Genomic DNA, 8559 nt, shown 5'->3' with positions numbered 1-8559 from the left:
ACATAAAGGCTTTCTCAATTTAATCTAACAATATCATCCGCACTTAACTGGATTAATACACTTTGCATAGTTCACATACATAACAGAGTTAATCAGAAACAAATTACTGTTAACTCACATAACGTAGTTATCATAACAGAGTTAACATAGTTAACATACTTAACATATTTAACAGCGTTAATAAACATAACAGGTTTAACGGAGTTAGTGGCTTAGCAAAGTAACATACATATCTTTAACAGATTCACATTATTTAACATACAACTCATGGCTTCATTATAATCATCACACAAAGTCGGACGGGGGGGGGGGGGCTTCCTTACCTAAAAACTCGGACAAGAGGTGGCCAAAACTCTGACTCCCTTCCCTAGTGTGAAAGTCGGACCAGGGGTGTCCCCCCTTAAAAATTCAGACATGGCCATGCCCCTTAAAACTCGGACAAGGAGGGGGGTGTCCCCTAAACCAAAATTCGGACCCTTGTTGCATGATTTATAAAAGTCTGACATAACCCTTGACATTTAACAAAAAGGTCGGACATGTTTGTAAAAGTCGGACAAATTAAAAGCCCTTACAATATTCGGACAAGGCTAATCACCACTCAAAACTCGGACAATCTTGTCCTTGGTTTAAAGCTCGGACACACACACATAACACTTTAAGAATTTCGGACCATGCTCACTAACAAAGGTCGGACCATGTAATCTACAAAAAGTCGGACCTTTACCTCTTAAATGAAATTCGGACTAGCATGCATTACACAAAAGTCGGACATATGTCATTTTAAAGAAACTCAGACATGCATTATATCATTAAAGGTCGGACAATGATTCATCTTTCAAAAGCTCGGACAAACATAAACATGAGATATCCAATTTCCATTGTAACAATTTCAACAGTTACGTTTCCTTCAATCACCAGTTACGTTCATCGTTCCAAAACCCTAATTTCATACATTTTCATAGTGTAATAATCAAGTTAACAATCAACAGTACTAATACCTCATGCATCTTAATCATCGGCAATCGATTAAACGACACACATCATTATCACCATAATCAGAATCAAATCGATAATCACAGAGAATATCATATGAAGAACTAGGGTTTTAACAAGAATCACAAGAATCAAGAATTGATAATAATGAAGCAATCAATAAACAATTACCTTGTATTGATTCTAGAGAAAGTGTGGAATCAAGGGTGATGAATATCTTGTGCCAATGATGATGGTGATGATTGCGAGAGAGAACCAAAGAAAGTGAAAGTACGTGTTTTGGTTTTGTGTGAGGTTTAGAGAATGATTAGGGTTAAAATGATTAGAGTTTCACTAATTCCTCCATACATCCCTTGTCACACCCCCAAAATCCCACACGCGGAGTACACCGCTTGGAGGCGTGACATGACCAGGATCAAGCCATCAATCATATCAAACATAGCATTTAAGTGTAAAAGTAAAAAAAAATGTATTTCATCGTGACATGACTGATGTTCATAACCAATCATTATTTAAGTAGCGGAAGCATAATAAGGAAAACCCAAAATAAGTTATAAGTTCAAATATCGTTCACGATCCGTATCCCACAACGACCTGCTCCTCCCTGTGCAAGCTCCATAATGTACCTAAGGTCCTGCAAGGCATGCAGCAGATAGTCAACAACTAGTTGAGCGAGTTCACGGAAAATAAGTTAGTAATAGTAATGAGTATGTTCATCTAGTTGGGGGCTTCCCATGCATGAATGTACTAATGGTGGGGGTTTCCCATGCTTATATATATATTACTAGTGGGGGATTCCCATGTTTATCTTTACTAATGGGGGCTTCCCAATATGGTACTTACTAGACTATTTGCAACCATGTGTATTTCCGTCTGTAGTAACCCGCCAAACCCAAAAATTGGCGTATTTCCGTTGGCGTACGAGGTGCAGGCCAGTTCCTGATCGAGTCTACCTTGGATGGATCGACATGAATCCCATCCCTGTTCACTACATGGCCTAGAAAGTGGACTTCACGAAGCCAGAAGTCGCATTTCGAAAACTTAGCGTACAACTGTTCCTTCCGTAGGAGTTCCAGAATAAGGCGTAGATGCTGCTCGTGTTCCTCCTGACTCTTGGAGTAGATCAGAATGTCGTCGATGAATACAATGACGAACTTGTCAAGATAGGGTTTGCACACCCTGTTCATAAGGTCCATAAATACGGCAGGTGCGTTCGTTAACCCGAACGGCATGACAAGAAACTCGTAGTGGCCGTAGCGAGTTCTGAATGCGGTTTTGGAGACGTCCTCCTCCCGGACTCTCAGCTGATGATAACCTGACCTCAGGTCTATCTTCGAATAGTAGCACGACCCTTGCAACTGGTCAAATAAATCATCTATGCATGGAAGAGGATAACGGTTCTTCACCGTCACCTTGTTGAGTTCTCGGTAGTCAATGCACATCCTGAAGGTTCCGTCCTTCTTTTTCACGAATAACACTGGAGCTCCCCAAGGCGAAGAGCTTGGACGAATGAAGCCCTTTTCCAAGAGCTCTTGTAGCTGCTTTGACAGTTCTTCCAGTTCTGACGGAGCTGGACGATATGGTGCACGAGCTATCGGTGCTGCTCCTGGTGATAACTCGATTTGAAACTCGACCTGGCGATGAGGCGGTAGACCAGGTAATTCCTCTGGAAACACTTGATGAAAATCGCGAACTATTGGAATGTCTTCCAATTTCTTTACCTTTGCTGATGCATCGGTGACAAGTGCCAAGATTGCGGTGTGACCCTTCCGCAAACATTTCTGAGCCTTTAGGAAAGAGATGATGCCAACCACAGCACCACTCTTATCGCCTTGAACTTCGAGAGGTTCCTGACCAGAACGGGGAATGCGAATAATCTTCTCACTGCATAAGATCTCTGCCTGATGTTGGGATAACCAATCCATCCCAATAACGATATCGAAACTTCCCAAGACTATGGGAATAAGGTCGATGGAGAAAACTTGACCGGCTAAGACGATACTACAACCCCTGACTATCTGCGTGGCTTCTAAACTCTTACCATTAGCTAGTTCTACTACATGTTTGATGTTTAGGGGTGTTAGTGCACGTTTTAACAATTTACTAACTTTCAAAGACATGTAACTTGTATCCGCACCCGAATCAAACAAAGCAGTAACATAAATGTTGTCGAGAAGAAACTTACCCATAACTACGTTGGGATCGTTCATTGCGTCTCCTCGCCCCAGCACGAAAGCTCGACCCCTTGCCTCGTTGCCATTGTTGTTGTTGTTCCCACCATTGTTGTGCCCGTTGCCCTGGTTATTGTTGTTGTTGCGGTTCTGATTCTGGTTCAACTGAGGGCAATCGCGTTTGTAATGACCTTCAGCCCCACACTGGAAACATCCCCGGTTTCCACGCTGTGGCTGCTGCTGCTGTGGGTTCTGTGGAGCTGGTTGTTGCGGTTGCTGGTTCTGATTGGCAGGCCGTGGGCTCCTACAGTCTTTGGCCTCATGACCCATCTTGAGACATCTTTGACAACGACCCTTGTTGCACTGGCCGCTGTGATGCCTGTTACAGTTGTGACACTTGGGGTGAAACCCTTGATACCTTCTCTGTCTATGACCACCAGAGGATTGCGGACTAGGACTCTGGTAGTGGTCAGTCTTCTGCTGCTGAGCTTGAGACTGGACTGTTGCTGAACCTTTGCTAGAATCCCCATCCCACTTTCTTTTGTTGTCACTGGGTGTAGTGGGAGTAGCGGCTGAAGTGGTAGCACTGATGCGTTTGGGCAACTTGTTCTGTTCCACCGCCTGATCCGTGAGGCGATGAGCAAGGCGCTGAATATCTTGAATGTTGTCAAGGTTAGCCGATGTAACATGGCTCTGAATTTCTGAGGCTAGACCCTTGAGGTACAACTCGATGCGCTTAATTGGAGGGTCTACCATGGTTGGGCACAAGATGGCCAGTTCGTTCGACCGTTTCGTATAAGCTTCAATCTCTGACCCCGTCATTTTCAGATGATAAAACTCATCTTCCATCTTGTGAATGTCGTCACGTGTGCAGTATTCCCTCTTAATAAGTTCCTTGAATTCATTCCAGGGTGTGGCGTTAGCAGCTGCCAACCCTAAGATCTGAACTTGGGCGTTCCACCAAGTTAGTGCTATTCCTTCTAGCGTGCCAGTGGCGTACTTGACCCTACGAGCCTCAAGGCATTCGCACATTTCAAACACTGACTCTAGCTTCTCAAACCAATGGAGGAGTCCCACTGCCCCCTCGGTGCCACTGAAAGTACTTGGACGACAGTCCATGAAGTTCTTGAAAGTGCAGACAGGTTGCTGTGCGTGTTTACCTATTGTGTACGAATAGGGCAAAGTTTAAATACAAGGGCTAGTTTAGGAGTGTAGGATCTAAAGATCCTAGTGTGAGTTATGACTACAGGATATACTACCTGCTTGAGCAGCTGCAAGTGCCGCAGCAACTTGAGCTTGAACGAGAGCCTCTAGCTGGGCTTGTGTCATGTTAATTCGTCCAGACATGATCTTCATTGTAAAAGTAGCGTAAGTGAGAATGGTTCGCGAGTAGGGCGATGACAGAAAAGTGTAAGCAAGTAAGTGTTCTCAGGCAATAGTGTCATGTGTATCTAAGCGTAATGCGAGCAAAGTTCTATATAGTTCTAGCATGCAGGTAATAAACATAAACCTTATTACCTAGGATGTCGAGTCTTGCACGTGGAGCGAAGCGTCGTTGTGGATCGTTGAGAGCACTGTTCTGGTTATAGTCTGGTTTTAATAAAAACGTTTTCCCATATTAAAACCAAGTTCTCTATAACCAATGGCTCTGATACCAATCTGTCACACCCCCAAAATCCCACACGCGGAGTACACCGCTTGGAGGCGTGACATGACCAGGATCAAGCCATCAATCATATCAAACATAGCATTTAAGTGTAAAAGTAAAAAAAAAATGTATTTCATCGTGACATGACTGATGTTCATAACCAATCATTATTTAAGTAGCGGAAGCATAATAAGGAAAACCCAAAATAAGTTATAAGTTCAAATATCGTTCACGATCCGTATCCCACAACGACCTGCTCCTCCCTGTGCAAGCTCCATAATGTACCTAAGGTCCTGCAAGGCATGCAGCAGATAGTCAACAACTAGTTGAGCGAGTTCACGGAAAATAAGTTAGTAATAGTAATGAGTATGTTCATCTAGTTGGGGGCTTCCCATGCATGTATGTACTAATGGTGGGGGTTTCCCATGCTTATATATATATATATTACTAGTAGGGGATTCCCACGTACAAGGTCACGTAGGATTTACGTGAGTGCCCAGTGGTACGTGTGGGGTTTACGTAGGATTTACGTAAGTGTGCTTCCGACCCGGAAGACAGTAGTAGGTATTTAGTTTACGTAGGTTATACGTAAGTGTCCTCCCGACCCGGGAGACAATGGTAGATACTAGTTTACGTAGGTTTTACGTAAGTGTCCTGACTATCCTGAGGACGATGGTCTATAGTCTAGCAATAGCGTAAGTTCGAGTAATCATCCATTTCAAATAATCCAACCCAATTCCCAACCCGGGAATCCCATGCCTTGGCTGTGTGAACTCACCTTGGTTTGCTCGGCAGATACACAAAAAGGTTCCTTGAACTAAAGTGGTCAATCTCGTCCTAACAGGGTTACCACACAAGTCAGGTTTTGACTCAAATAATGCACGTATGAATCACAGCAAACACGCATCGCACGTTAGCAGTCAAGAGCATAACATAATCATACTTGTGCGTTCTAAAATCTAAGCCCAATTGTACCCAGCCCGACATAAACAATCCAATATTCTTCTCGGCCCAATAAGATTAAACAGTCCAATTAGCAGTCACATAAACTAGTCCATGTATCCGGCCCAATCAATTGGGCTCGTGACAGTGCAAGTCCAATAGTGTGCAAGTGTAGCCGATCTCGAGTCGAGACTAAGTGGTCTCGAGTTGTACTGATTTCGGGGTCTTGAGTCGCAACAAGGGCGGTCTCGAGTTGTCATGGTCCGGTCGAGACTACACGGTCTCGAGTCGCAACGGGACTCGCAAACGCTGGTCTCGAGTTGTGCTGTTTGTGTGCGAGTGTTGTGGTCTCGAGTCGAGACTAGGAGTTCTCGACTCGCAACCTGTGTCAAGACTAAGCATGTAACAGACTTCCTGATTTCCATAATTTGCAGCTCAATCAGTTCCCTAATCTTAGCAAACATCTTTGGTAGTTTCACAATCAGATCAATCAACATAATATCCATTCATTCGGTTAACATAATATCGATCAAACAGGCAATTATCAACCAGTTTCTCATGAACCCTAATTAAACCATACATGAACACAACCTAATAACATTCAATCAGATTAAACCTGATCATCTAACCATATTATCCGAGTTCTACTATATCACAGCCGGTTAATAAACTTTCGGGTAACAATCATCTTAACATCCTTCGAACAACATATAATCAACCGATTACTTTTAAGATATCCGATTTTCATACATATAGAACATCACGATTTATCACACAAGCAACCCTAACCATAAAATTAAACATGTAATCATACATTAATTACATTCACATATCATAAAGCACTAACCGAGTTAAAGTGTGTAACGAATATGATCCGAACATAAGGATCTTCGAGAGTTGAGGGGCGTTGCCATCGGGTTCCAAGAGAAACGAGAGAGAGGGAAAGAGCTTCTAGGGTTTGGTGTAACTTGTGTGTGTTATGTTTTGCAACAAATGAGAAAACAACCCCCTAGAGAGTGTTGTTTGCGTATAAGGGGAGTGGGCCGAGCCCAACTCGGCTGCCCTATGGTGTCCGATTACAAGGTGTGGCCCAAATGGGCTTGTGCGACCGGATGAGCCTTGTGCGATCGGGTTATGGTGTGCGGTTTGGGCTCGTTCACTATACTAACATTTAATACACACATATCACATAAACATGCATTTATTCAATTAGAGTAGCTCACGTAACGTTACAAGATAGGTCTAAAGTAAGAGTTGTCACATCCCTAGGTATCATATTTTACACAAGTACACCATCTCACAACAATTTCACAGTTTCACCACCAAGTTCATACATTAGACAAATCCTTCATAATTAATACATAACCACGCACAATCACAATACACTTTATTGCATTAAAACGTATACAGTTTCATAGCAACTAATTGTGCAAATAAACAACTAAACAACCAGTGAACGTGCAATAAATGCGAAATAGGAATCTTGGAAACTCGAGTTGTCACATTATCCCCAACTTGAAAGAAATTTCATCCCGAAATTTAGCATGCGGTTACTGAGGAAGCTAGGTAAGTTGTATCGTTTACTGATTTTCCTAGGGTGTCACAGAACATACATAGCAAAAGAAGATGTAATGTAAAACAATGTGCTAGTATGCTAAGAGTGAACATACATAGCAAAACATAATGAAATCATGTACTAATAGTGTACTAATGAACATAGCAAGTATATGGTATGAAAACATGGAAAGCATGAAAGTAACAAGTAGGCACATGTGTTTCACCCCAAAACGTTTGAAAAACAGTAAAAGAGGGGACTATGTACTCACTTGAGGGTGCTTAGACATCTTGAACAACAATCAAGCAAAGCTAGAGGGATCACGGAATCAAACGGCACCTTATATAGATAATTACATAAATAACCGGACCTAAATCGATAGATTGGTTAGTATGAGGTTTCGTAAACCAAATGAGTATTGGAACTCATATGATATGGTTTAAGAAATCCTACATACTAAAATGAAACCAAACCTAATTGCTTACGACCCATTACGATCCGTTTAGGTAGCTTACGCTACTTTAACGCGTCGTTTGCGTAAAACGCGTTCGGACTGCTTAACTAGTCTTATGACAAGTAAAATATGCCTTAACATGTCTAATATAGTTACCTAATCAGTTTAGATGTCAAAATTTATGTTACATATGCTTAAAATGAATTTTGGCGTAAAAAGGGTATTTTGGTAATTTCCTAAGGCATATAAACTACCTATCATACTACTACTTAAACGACGTGACCATCAGGTATAACCTCGGAAGGTTATTCCCAATACAACTATGGTCACCCAATGTGTTTGGTCTGATCCTAATGATCGACCAAACGGGTCGGGTTCGAAAGTATAAGCGATTGTTTAGATCGCTTACCTTGCGACCCTATATAAGCACAAATCTAAAAGTGACAAGTTAAACATGTTAAAAACATGTTTAATGAGGTTTGAAAACAGGTTTGATATCAAGACAAAGGGTCTTGATACCCAAAAGTAGTTTGGTTACAAAATACGCAAGAATACGCCTTTGGGCCGAAACTATGACTCGTCACCGAGCCTAGATAATGTGGTAATCAGTAGGTATAGTCACTAGGGACTATAACCATCGTGATTACGCTCACGTTATGAAGTTCAAATGAACTTCGCGTTGACCATAAACTGGTCAATGCAGAAAGTCAAACGCAGTATGAATTTTAAACTAAAAACGCATAAAAAGAACGAAGGAATACATACAAAGGGTCCCTGCAAGTTTGATTTCTCAGGT

Source organism: Helianthus annuus, chromosome 12, assembly GCF_002127325.2.
Source record: "Helianthus annuus cultivar XRQ/B chromosome 12, HanXRQr2.0-SUNRISE, whole genome shotgun sequence".
In the NCBI taxonomy this organism is placed as follows: Eukaryota; Viridiplantae; Streptophyta; class Magnoliopsida; order Asterales; family Asteraceae; genus Helianthus; species Helianthus annuus.
This window is presented reverse-complemented; position numbering follows the sequence as displayed.